The sequence below is a fragment of the Pecten maximus genome, chromosome 1 (genome assembly GCF_902652985.1).
Source record: "Pecten maximus chromosome 1, xPecMax1.1, whole genome shotgun sequence".
NCBI classification, from domain to species: domain Eukaryota; kingdom Metazoa; phylum Mollusca; class Bivalvia; order Pectinida; family Pectinidae; genus Pecten; species Pecten maximus.
The window spans coordinates 34,976,404-34,990,135 of record NC_047015.1 but is presented as its reverse complement, the minus strand read 5'-3'; the positions used below and the strand labels follow the sequence as shown (position 1 = coordinate 34,990,135).

Sequence of the window (13,732 nt, the reverse complement as noted above, 5' to 3'; positions counted from 1 at the left end):
GTAGTAACAGTTCTGTCTGTAGGACTGATCATGTCGGGGTAGTAACAGTTCTGTCTGTAGGACAGATCATGTCGAGGTGGCAACAGTTCTGTCTGTAGGACTGATCATGTCGGGGTAAGTAACAGTTCTGTCTGTAGGACTGATCATGTCGGGGTGGTAACAGTTCTATCTGTAGGACTGATCATGTCGGGGTAGTAACAGTTCTATTGGTAGGACTGATCATGTCGGGGTAGTAACAGTTCTGTCTGTAGGACTGATCATGTCGGGGTAGTAACAGTTCTATTGGTAGGACTGATCATGTCGGGGTGGCAACAGTTCTATTGGTAGGACTGATCATGTCGGGGTAGTAACAGTTCTGTCTGTAGGACTGATCATGTCGGGTAGTAACAGTTCTGTCTGTAGGACTGATCATGTCGGGGTAGTAACAGTTCTATCTGTAGGACTGATCATGTCGGGGTAGTAACAGTTCTATTGGTAGGACTGATCATGTCGGGGTAGTAACAGTTCTGTCTGTAGGACTGATCATGTCGGGGTAGTAACAGTTCTATCTGTAGGACTGATCATGTCGGGGTAGTAACAGTTCTGTCTGTAGGACCGATCATGTCGGGGTAGTAACAGTTCTGTCTGTAGGACTGATCATGTCGGGGTAGTAACAGTTCTGTCTGTAGGACTGATCATGTCGGGGTGGTAACAGTTCTATCTGTAGGACTGATCATGTCGGGGTAGTAACAGTTCTATCTGTAGGACTGATCATGTCGGGGTAGTAACAGTTCTGTCTGTAGGACTGATCATGTCGGGGTGGCAACAGTTCTATCTGCCATCTGATTGGCTGAGTTGTATACTGGCTGAGTGATGAATAGGATACAATATGTATGCTGTCGATATTCTTGCTACACTGAATATTCTAAATTCCTATTCATGTCTTTATTTTGATCAATGTGGATATGTCTCAGTATGAAATTGTGTACCAAATTAAATTTTCGGTATTGTCAACCTGTACAGCTAATCACCACTATCATTACACGAGTGGGATGCAGCTTTCTGATTGTGTCACATCCAAAAAAATCAACACTCCTCAAGGTAGTTAAGTACTTCTGTGGTCCACAGATGGGGTAAAACGGCAGTAATGTTTCTCATGACCAATGAAATATGTCAAAATACAGATCTTGTTTATCATATCCACATTTCTGATAAGCAAACTGATATGAATATATAATGGTAATTTATCGTTATATATCTGTATAGGTGTTGTAAAATATTTCAATGAACAGTTATACACACATTTTGACATTTTTATTTTGGGGTAAATAGCAATAGATTAGTATGACCGAACAATCATTCAAAACTTGGCTACGTATATTTACAAAGCACATAAAATAAGAAATGCAATACTATTTCACCAAGGAGACTTGTGAAATTAAGTGTATAACATCATTCATCTACCAGTTTATCATTGGTTGTTGACTGAAATTGTACGAAAGTATTGTTATATAATGTAACACTTTAATGTCTCGACTGAATACCAATAATATGATGTAATCAATTAGGTCAGGCCATGGATGTGTTGATAATGTAGACGATGATGACCATATAATTGTAAATAATGATTATTACTTTATATATGACAACTGTTTTTCATCAATGGACACTGTTGACAGTCAATTTCATGCAGTATTTCTTCAACTTCTTTTCACTCTGTGATAAATTTTTACATAACGTTATTCACTTAAAATAACATAAAAATTTTGATTTGAAGTAGGGGTATGAGTTTATTGCAAGACAATGAACCAGCATTTTTACTGAACTGCAATATAAATGGGTGGGCTTAATGCCAGGAACAGGTTTATTACCGGATAAATACACAATTGTCGAATTTTGTTACCTGGATCACATAATAACTTTATACCTTCACAAACTGTCGTCAGCATGTACAGAGACTTAAACTATTATATAACATGTATCAATCTTATTCACAGATTTGTATAAACAAACCAGTACCCTAAACGTGCCTACTGATCAAATTTTAAGTCTTGGCATTTTTTTCTGGGCCGATTGTCGCGAGCTTTCAATGGAGTTTCCCGAAAAAAATCTTATTTTACCTTCTTCATTTGACAAGTTCAGACTATCCTAAATAAAGTGTAGCTATAAACTCAGAGTTCGAACTAACACCAGCTAGAAATTTATTGTTTATCCACCAATTCGAACTGACAGGAGGGGTTACCATACATATCCAACGACAACTAAAATAGATGTTAACTTTATTTGATTCAGATTAAACAGACACACTTAACCAAATAAAGTACGCCACGTACAAAAACATGCAAGTACAGAAACATAAAATGATTTTAAATGATTTCTGACAACTAATGTCAATACATCAATTGCATGCATAGAATTAATGTCAAAAAACCTGGTCCACAACCATCATATCTATCTGGCAATAACACAGGGATGGTAGGATAATAAGTCCAGGCCCAACCATACTGTTGTCCAACAGAAATGTTTTATAATTAAATATAGTTGACTCACCTCTGTGCGGTGTCTTTTCACTCACAAACAAGGTTAGCCTGTGGTACATCCCTGAAAATTAGTCACTGTTCTTTCTGTCATTATGACGAGGGCTTTGAAGGTCACATCTTCAAAACTGAAAATATATCAATTAGAAATATGAACCACCATGCTCATCAATTCAATTGTATTTAATATAAGGTCTAACTAGCTTTCCACACTTTATAATTTTCTTCAAAAGCAAACAGCAAATATATGTGAAAGTGTATGATCCAATTTGTTTGAAACATTTCTAATGGATGCCTCAAAATACATACACAATGTTTAAATGCAAGATAAATATATTTCCCTTCATGTATATGCAACTTATTTTCAGGGGGGGGGGGGGGGGGGGGGGGGGGGGGGGGGGGGTGTTGCAAAAGGAAGTCTTATCTTTGTTTGGTCCATTATTAGATAAAAACAGTATATGTGAGACAGAATGTATACTCCAGTTATTGCAAAAGGTTAGAGTGACACTAAGAAATCCTAAAAGAAAGTTTAGATTGAATCATCGATACAACAAGTTTAGATTTCAGTTTGAGGGTATACCACCCTGCACACTGACATTAAGAGGACAAGTGACAATCATATCAACTTTCACCAACACTTAAGTGCTGGTAAAGGATTTTACAGGTATGCTGCCATCCATATTGTTAGTCGACCAAGGAATGATGTTTATTTTACGAAGTTCTTATGTAATATATCTCGGATATACACCAGTCTCAGTCAAAATCCTAAGTAGGACTTCTATCTACACACTTATACACACTTATAAATCCTAAGTAGGACATCTATCTACACACTTATAAAATAAAAAGTAGGACTTCTATCTACACACTTATAAAGTCCTAAGTATAGGACTTCTATCTACACACTTATAAAATCCTAAGTAGGACTTTTATCTACACACTTATAAAATCCTAAGTAGGACTTCTATCTACACACTTATAAAATCCTAGGTAGGACTTCTATCTACACACTTATAAAATCCTAAGTAGGACTTCTATCTACACACTTATAAAATCCTAAGTAGCTATCTACACACTTATAAAATCAAAAGTAGGACTTTTATCTACACACTTATAAAGTCCTAAGTATAGGACTTCTATCTACACACTTATAAAATCCTAAGTAGCTATCTACACACTTATAAAATCCTAAGTAGGACTTCTATCTACACACTTATAAAATCAAAAGTAGGACTTTTATCTACACACTTATAAAGTCCTAAGTATAGGACTTCTATCGACACACTTATAAAATCAAAAGTAGGACTTTTATCTACACACTTATAAAGTCCTAAGTATAGGACTTCTATCTACACACTTATAAAATCAAAAGTAGGACTTTTATCTACACACTTATAAAATCCTTTTGCTGTTAACTGTGCTTTGCAATGACCAAACATATTTGATGTTAAAAAATGTGACTCCTTCATCAAACTTAAAAAGATTTCTGTCCTTGAATCATATCAGAAAGCTTTAATGCACAAGTATACATAAACAACTCATTTTTCCGAGTCTCCAGACTTCTCCGTTACATAATTTCTGATTTTATGGTGGTCTTATATTATCCAACTGTGTTTAATATAAAACATTTTTTTAGAAGCGTTTCTAAAATCTATACCTGGGTCACTTTGTTTATAACTCTACCTTACAGTAAGATATTTATGAAAAGTAGCTATTTGAAATAACAGTCCACCACGAGCCCACAAACAATGTTTTTCTACATGACAAAGATGCTGATGTGCAGAAAATGTTGACTTTAACAGGAATTGATTGAAAATGACACCAGCCTCATTTAATATGTTATATAGGTGTCTACACAGGTAAAAGATTGGACATGAATCACTGGAATGAAATGCATAATCTTGTCCATAAATAGTGAACACAAACATTTATGGGTACATGGTTCATAGGAGTTCAATGTATGATTGTCTTCACTTGAGTTCGTTCCACTTCATTTTGTTCAATGTGGAAGTAAGTTATGTCTATCTTTGTGAATTTTAAACCGAGAAAAACTGTGTCTTAAGTGTACTAACGATATTAAAATTGTTCTTGGCCCAGGTAAACTGCTCTCACATCCTGTCAAACACCTTCTGTTTCCGGACAATTTAGTCCAAATACACAGGTATACATTTTATAAATCCACTGTACCAACAAATAACTCTTCTCTGATTTTACTCTGTAGGATTGGCAAGTGCTATATAATATATATGAGAAGAAACATTTGGGCCAAACAAAATAAAGGTCTCGTTTCAGAGGAGGATTTTCATTTTCAAATATTATGTATTTCAAATTTTGACTATACTATACTATATGAAATGCTATTTAGTTCAAATTCATGTATTTTTTTCTAATATGTTTGGCAGTAAATAAAGGTCAAACATCAGCAGACAAAATTAAACAAATCAGCATTGTACTTTCTGCAAACACCTTTTTCACTTCATAAAACTAACTCATAAATTATCTTTTCATCTCTTTTAGTATAGCTTTTAAATAAAACAGGATGACAGCCATCTTGGATTTTGAAACAATTTGAAAAATAACAATACTTAGTCAATCAAGACCATCTCGGGATCATTCCAGGTAAGCAAGAGCTGAATCCCACTGGTGGAACTTGAGTCAAGAAGTCTGAAATATGTGTTACAAAATGGCTGCCATGTAAATGTTTTTATGAGGCAGAAAAATATTACTTTTTTGCTCCCCTTCCATAACTTTCCTACCAATTTTCAGCTTTATGGTACCAGTGGAACTGGCGAATTCTAAAATGTGTCTTCAAGAGGAGGGCCATTGCAGCCATAGTTAGAACTAAGTCCCACTGGAAGAAGTTTAAAATGTGAAAAGTTTACACACAGCATTCAACGAAGGACCAAGCATGATGACTAGAGCAGATGATTGAAAAATCTTGAAGGAAATAAATAGAACATAAATAGAAGTTCTAGCTAATACACCATATGATCCAATTTTCCCCTACCATCAGTCCTGCCTCATGTATGGGTGTAGCTAATTTCAAAATTTAGCAGAAATTCATGTACTGTAATTCATTTCAGGAAAGATTTCTTATCCTGTAAAGAGACTGATTAAGAATTCTTTACACTTTGTAACTTCATCTTATTATGTAAAGAGACTGATTAAGAATTCATTAACTTCATCTTATCCTTTAAAGAGACTGATTAAGAATTCATTAACTTCATTATCCTGTAAAGAGACTGATTAAGAATTCATTAACTTCATCTTATTATGTAAAGAGACTGATTAAGAATTCATTAACTTCATTATCCTGTAAAGAGACTGATTAAGAATTCATTAACTTCATCTTAATTATGTAAAGAGACTGATTAAGAATTCTTTAACTTCATCTTATTATGTAAAGAGACTGATTAAGAATTCATAACTTCATCTTATCCTGTAATGAAACTGTTTAAGAATTCTTTAACTTCCTTGCTTGAGATTTTATATTTTGTTTACGTGCAGTTGTTCACCGAAAATACGTTAATCTATCATCCTAAAAGGCTTTCAATTTGAATAAGAAATATACCAGTTATATAAATATATTGTAGGTATACACCTATATCTACAACGTGAGTCACACACAGCTATAGGAACTGTATAAAGTGTTTTATCTTCTTGAAGGTGAACAAAATTAAACCACCGATTAATCAAATGTCATATCAACACTTCCTGCGATGGCAAAATACATGTGGTTGCCATAGTGACCTCACCTTTTAATGTAATGCTTCAACTAAATCACATGTCTATTCTTGAAAGGGACATTATGTAAGAGAGCATTTGTTGAAATGTACATTGGGCGACATGCATTACGAGCCAGTGAGTAAGAAATGTGTATATACATATACTCGGGTAATTTCCATCATATCCCCATGCACGACCAAAAAGGATGCTTTAGAAATTCCTCATCTCATGAAAATAGTCTTCCAGAGATTTACTTCCCTCAATGCAGGCAGCTAGGTATCCATCCATACAGCTAGGTAGATTGAAACCACAATTGCAAGTCATGATCAGTAAACCAGGAAATGTGATCTTTGAAAAATTGTTCATTTGATTATTTTATTTTGTTTATGTATGACATTCATTGCAGTCCACTTAATTCTACTTTGAATCCCTCCCCAAAGAAAATTGGTGTAAACTTTTCTACATCATAAAATATGTATGGAGTGAATTGTACCGTGTATGCATATAAATACAATAGTTTTCAAACAGCAAACTTGGGAGGCCAACTTTGATATAGCAGGTAAATATGTTTAATGTTATACTGTAATGTATATAAAACACACCCCTCAGTTTGTGACCATGTTATACCGTAATGTATATAAAACACACCCCTCAGTATGTAACCATGTTATACTGTAATGTATATAAAACACACCCCTCAGTATGTAACCATGTTATACAGTAATGTATATAAAACACGCCCCTCAGTATGTGACTATGTTATATCGTAATATATATAAAACACACCCCTCAGTTTGTAACCATGTTATATCGTAATGTATATAAAACACGCCCCTCAGTATGTAACCATGTTATATTGTAATGTATATAAAACACATCCCTCAGTATGTAACCATGTTACATCGTAATGTATATAAAACACACCCCTCACTATGTAACCATGTTATATTGTAATGTTTATAAAACACACCCCTCAGTATGTAACCATGTTATATCGTAATGTTTATAAAACACGTCCCTCAGTTTGTGACCATGTTATACCGTAATGTATATAAAACACACCCCTCAGTATGTGACCATGTTATATCGTAATGTATATACACACCCCTCACTATGTAACCATGTTATATCGTAATGTACATAAAACACACCCCTCACTATGTAACCATGTTATACTGTAATATATATAAAACACACCCCTCAGTATGTATAACCATGTTATATTGTAATGTATAATAAAACACATCCCTCAGTATGTGACCATGTTATACTGTAATATATATAAAACACACCCCTCAGTATGTGACTATGTTATATCGTAATGTATATAAAACACACCCCTCAGTATGTAACCATGTTATACTGTAATGTTTATAAAACACACCCCTCAGTATGTAACCATGTTATATCGTAATGTTTATAAAACACACCCCTCAGTATGTGACTATGTTATATCGTAATATATATAAAACACACCCCTCAGTATGTGACCATTATTTGCTTTAATTATTATATTACTGAACTCCTTTATATTATACATGTACTTCCTTCTTCAGACCTTTGAAAGCCCTCACATTACTCAAGAGTTACACATAATTATACATGTCTCGTGACCCCACTCCTGCATGTCATTTAGATAAAGTCAACATGTGGTAGTTATTGTATTGATTGTTGTGATTAGCTGAACATTTTTAAAAGAGTTTTTAAACATATCCTAAACATAATGTCAGATTCATGAATTCCATCCCAACATCCACTTCAAACCTTACTACAGCAGTATTAATAACTCTGCTGGATACGATTTCAGGAAATTTCTGTTTTGAGAATTTTTTTTTAAACTGAAACTTTCTTAAATTTCAATCCATATGATTCTTGATTACTTTGACTCACCTATCATTTGTGACATCACTATATATTTTGAACATAATATACAAGTATTTTGCGTTTTTATCCGATATCTGAGTATATGTATGTATCACATAGCATTGTACACATGGTTATACACATGGCCTTGTACTAATGACCTTGTAAACATGGCCTAGTATTCATGACCTTGTACACATGATCTTGTACATATGGCCTTGTACACAGAGTATTATACACATGGCCATGTACAATTGACCTTGATCATGTGACCTTGTACTATTGACCTTGTACACATGATCCTGTACATATGATATTGAACACATGACCTTAGGGAACTTATACACGTAGCCTTGTACACATGGCCTTATACTTATTACCTTGTAAACATGACCTTTCTTGCACTATAACCTTACACATACCGTATATGACCTAATAAGGGTGCCCCTACCTTTTTCCAAGAAAAATATCTTTGACTGAGTGTCAAAATGGTGTTCAAAAGTAATAATTCATGTGAAATGTTTTGCTTCTTTATGTGTTCAATTTTCTTCAGCAAATTAAGTCACTGGAACACAAGTTTTCAACACATTTTGTCTATTCCTACAGATGTCATTTGCAAAGTGCACCCAAAACTAAACACACATAGAAATAATAACTTACCATCTTTATTTGAAGATAAAGTAAAAGACTTAATTCATGTTGTTAAGTAACTGTTGTTCAGAACAGAAAGCTAGTAAAAGACATTGTAAATCAATTGTAAGGTCAAAGAAAACAATGGCTGATATGATCTGGGAAATCCCCTGTGTCTATAAATAGAACACATAAGAGTTCCATTTGAACATAAATGGTGGAACACACGTTCTCTGGTCTAAAGATCAGCTGGCATGGTTTACAAGTTTACAAGAATATTTAAGTGATGTTTAAGCTTAATATATGATAATGAATAGATATCTTCATCTGGAATATTTTTATGACTGAATATTTTACCGTTTCCGCAGCCATGGGTATTTTGCTATAAGGTATAGTCTGTTTCATAAAACTTCAGAATAACGAATCTTTATAATTATAATTTCCAGGTACAGGGACAATTTGTAACATGCTTATAGGGATTTTATGAAATAGACCTGTACAGCTCAAAAACATGAATAAACCAAACCTTATACCTCACTCTTTTAAAATACATGAATAAAAAAATATCCATGTCATATAAAACAAAATGTATAATATCCATAAAATTATATCACTTATTTTTTCTGCCAGTATATCTATGTGTGGTAATAAGCCTGTCCATACCTAGAGCAGTTCAGTAACAATACTAACAAAAAGCCCATCCATACCTAGAGCAGTTCAGTAACAATACTAACAATAAGCCCATCCATACCCAGAGCAGTTCAGTAACAATACTAACAATAAGCCCATCCATACATAGAACAGTTCAGTAACAATACTAACAATAAGCCCATCCATACATAGAACAGTTCAGTAACAATACTAACAATAAGCCTGTCCATACCTAGAGCAGTTCAGTAACAATACTAACAATAAGCCCATCCATACCTAGAACAGTTCAGTAATAATACTAACAATAAGCCCATCCATACCTAGAGCAGTTCAGTAACAATACTAACAATACGCCCATCCATATCTAGAACAGTTCAGTAACAATACTAACAATAAGCCCATCCATATCTAGAACAGTTCAGTAACAATACTAACAATAAGCCCATCCATACATAGAACAGTTCAGTAACAATACTAACAATAAGCCCATTCATACCCAGAGCAGTTCAGTAACAATACTAACAATAAGCCCATCCATACATAGAACAGTTCAGTAACAATACTAACAATAAGCCCATCCATATCTAGAACAGTTCAGTAACAATACTAACAATAAGCCCATCCATACCTAGAACAGTTCAGTAACAATACTAACAATAAGCCAGTCCATACCTAGAACAGTTCAGTAACAATACTAACAATAAGCCCATCCATATCTAGAACAGTTCAGTAACAATACTAACAATAAGCCCATCCATACCTAGAACAGTTCAGTAACAATACTAACAATAAGCCCATCCATACCTAGAACAGTTCAGTAACAATACTAACAATAAGCCCATCCATACATAGAACAGTTCAGTAACAATACTAACAATAAGCCCATCCATACCTAGAACAGTTCAGTAACAATACTAACAATAAGCCCATCCATATCTAGAACAGTTCAGTAACAATACTAACAATAAGCCCATCCATACCTAGAACAGTTCAGTAACAATACTAACAATAAGCCAACACCCTTAACTAGGAGTCAAAATTACCATAAAACAAGTATGTATCTGCATGTAAGCCCCTAATAAGCTGTCTACTCATATAATAAGCCCCTTCTTCATTTTTACAGAATCATCTATTTTAAAATAGTAAGATACAAGTGATTCATATATAGCCCTCCCCAAACTTTAATACTAAACTTTAACCTAGGGGAGGGGGCTTATTTGAGGATAAATGTGGTACTTAACTTTAACATTAAGGAAGAGGGGCTTATTTGAGGATAAATGTGGTACTAAACTTTAACATTAAGGGAGAGGGGCTTATTTGAGGATAAATGTGGTACTAAACTTTAACATTAAGGGAGAGGGGCTTATTTGAGGATAAATGTGGTACTAAACTTTTACATTAAGGGAGAGGGGCTTATTTCACAATAAATACAGTAATACATCGGCTCCCAAGACTTAACTAAATATGGTACCTGTTTTACTGCAAATGTAAATATTAGTCCAGGATTCTTTACAGTTTAAACTGTACTTATGTATATTGAATAAGTCTAGAATATATTATAAAATACCCAAGATGTAATTCAAAAACAGACATGCATTGATAGAATATGTACATCAAACTTACAAAACATTGTTTACAATGGTATAATCACGTTTTTGTAATCCACCCTGTACAGGTTTTTTATAGAAATTGTATTATAGCATGCACCAGCTGTGCCAATAGGTTGCTATAAAACTGGGTTTTTTTCAGACAAAAGCTTAAGGTTCAGTTAATGAAGAAACAATTGATGGTTTTAGATTTTAAATTCAAAATCTGGTTTCCAGAGTAGACTTTTCCAGATTATACAAGGTTCAGTTTAGACAGTAAAATATAAAGGATTATTCCAATTGATAAACAATTTCTGAAACAATCTCCAATATCTAGGAACATTTTAATTAACTACGTAGGGCCAGGTGTGTTTATGGTTAACAAGAACACCTGTGTATATAGGGAACAACCAACCAATTGAAAAAATATATTTTTGAAACAGCCCCTGTGTATAGAACGTTGAGCCAAGGATAAAATGTCTGGCAGCCACTGATTGGCCAGTATGTTATGAAGTGAGAAAATAGATATGTAGCCTGATAGGTAACCATCAATAAGAAATGTTGATATAAATTTCTTAAGTCCGATTGTTTTTTTTCCCCAAAAGTTCACGTAATAATAGTAAACAGGTAAACATTTAAGATTTTTGAGATTTTTTACTGCGAAATTCACCTATTTTCAAAATGGCTACCGTGGAGAAAATTTGAGCTGAAGGACCCAACTTTTTTTTTGGATTAGGTGTTATATCAGACCCTAAACTTTTGTTACAAACCATAATCGTCATATTCAATTCAAGAATTTGAATGAGATAATCCAAAACGTTAACACTAAGGTCTATGGGAAAACAATTGGTTGGTTGGTCTCTACATATAGCTTCCGCATATGACATTTTGTGCCATCTAGCGTCCCTGGAAACCAGATGATGGGACCGACTAGCACATTTTCGGACGGGATTCTCATCTTGGAGGCATTGTAGCAGAATTTAGAGAGAAATTGAGATTCAGGGGGGATTGATGATGAAAATATGACACATGTAGTGTTACAAGGAGGACCACAGACCGGACAGATACGGACATACATTCTATATTTCAATTGTAGCGGTATATATCGTGGCTCGGGGTACGGTGGTATGCTGGTTGTACTGCTGGCACTACCCCAGTTCAATGTGCGGGTGTGTGTCTGGTTGTTCTGTTGTCACTACCCCGATTCGGTATTCGGTGATATGTTTGGTTGTTCTGTTGTCACTACCCCAATTCAGTGTTTGGTGATATATCTGGTTATTTTTTGTTGTCACTTGCCCGGTTCCGTGTTCTGTGTCTGTGTTTCGACTCTTTTATCTAAATAATGGCTCCACTCCTAATTTTTTTTCTCGTTCGGCCTCTTTTTCTTCATTTTTTACAAAAAGACCAGAAATTAGGGGGTGGAGGAGATAACATTGAGTTATCTCCCCCTGATCTTTATTCTATATCTTATTTGTTTATATTTCTGAGTAGCACGATTTCTATACTTGGCTATTAACCAAAAGCCATCACTTTAAATTCAAAGCTTATCAAGATATTAAAATTTACATTTCAAAATTAACTCAATTTTAATGTGGTTTTCTCTTAAGAATTTCATATCCGGTACCAATAGAAGAATCAACCTACCAGCCTAAGACTTGCAGTCAGGCACTGCATATTTTGATAGCATATCCTATGGTTCTATCCTGTTCCAGAAAAGTTATTTTTGAAAAATGTGAAAGATGCTATAGGGAACAACCAACCAATTGAAAAAATATATTTTTGAAACAGCCCCTGTGTATAGAACGTTGAGCCAAGGATAAAATGTCTGGCAGCCACTGATTGGCCAGTATGTTATGAAGTGAGAAAATAGATATGTAGCCTGATAGGTAACCATCAATAAGAAATGTTGATATAAATTTCTTAAGTCCGATTGTTTTTTTTCCCCAAAAGTTCACGTAATAATAGTAAACAGGTAAACATTTAAGATTTTTGAGATTTTTTACTGCGAAATTCACCTATTTTCAAAATGGCTACCGTGGAGAAAATTTGAGCTGAAGGACCCAACTTTTTTTTTGGATTAGGTGTTATATCAGACCCTAAACTTTTGTTACAAACCATAATCGTCATATTCAATTCAAGAATTTGAATGAGATAATCCAAAACGTTAACACTAAGGTCTATGGGAAAACAATTGGTTGGTTGGTCTCTACATATAGCTACCGCATATGACATTTTGTGCCATCTAGCGTCCCTGGAAACCAGATGATGGGACCGACTAGCACATTTTCGGACGGGATTCTCATCTTGGAGGCATTGTAGCAGAATTTAGAGAGAAATTGAGATTCAGGGGGGATTGATGATGAAAATATGACACATGTAGTGTTACAAGGAGGACCACAGACCGGACAGATACGGACATACATTCTATATTTCAATTGTAGCGGTATATATCGTGGCTCGGGGTACGGTGGTATGCTGGTTGTACTGCTGGCACTACCCCGGTTCAATGTGCGGGTGTGTGTCTGGTTGTTCTGTTGTCACTACCCCGATTCGGTATTCGGTGATATGTTTGGTTGTTCTGTTGTCACTACCCCAATTCAGTGTTTGGTGATATATCTGGTTATTTTTTGTTGTCACTTGCCCGGTTCCGTGTTCTGTGTCTGTGTTTCGACTCTTTTATCTAAATAATGGCTCCACTCCTAATTTTTTTTCTCGTTCGGCCTCTTTTTCTTCATTTTTTACAAAAAGACCAGAAATTAG

At 34.6% G+C, this 13,732-nt stretch overlaps 1 protein-coding gene across 1 annotated transcript in view; it reads right to left on the bottom strand.

Moving 5' to 3' along the window:
- The window catches only part of LOC117331724 (unconventional myosin-XV-like), a 134,551-nt gene that overhangs the window by 99,393 nt on the left and 21,426 nt on the right, over positions 1–13,732 (bottom strand). Inside the window, exon 2 of the mRNA XM_033890615.1 lies at positions 2,530–2,644. The gene's annotated coding sequence lies outside the window, so the exon portion shown is untranslated. The remainder of the gene's footprint in view (positions 1–2,529; positions 2,645–13,732) is intronic.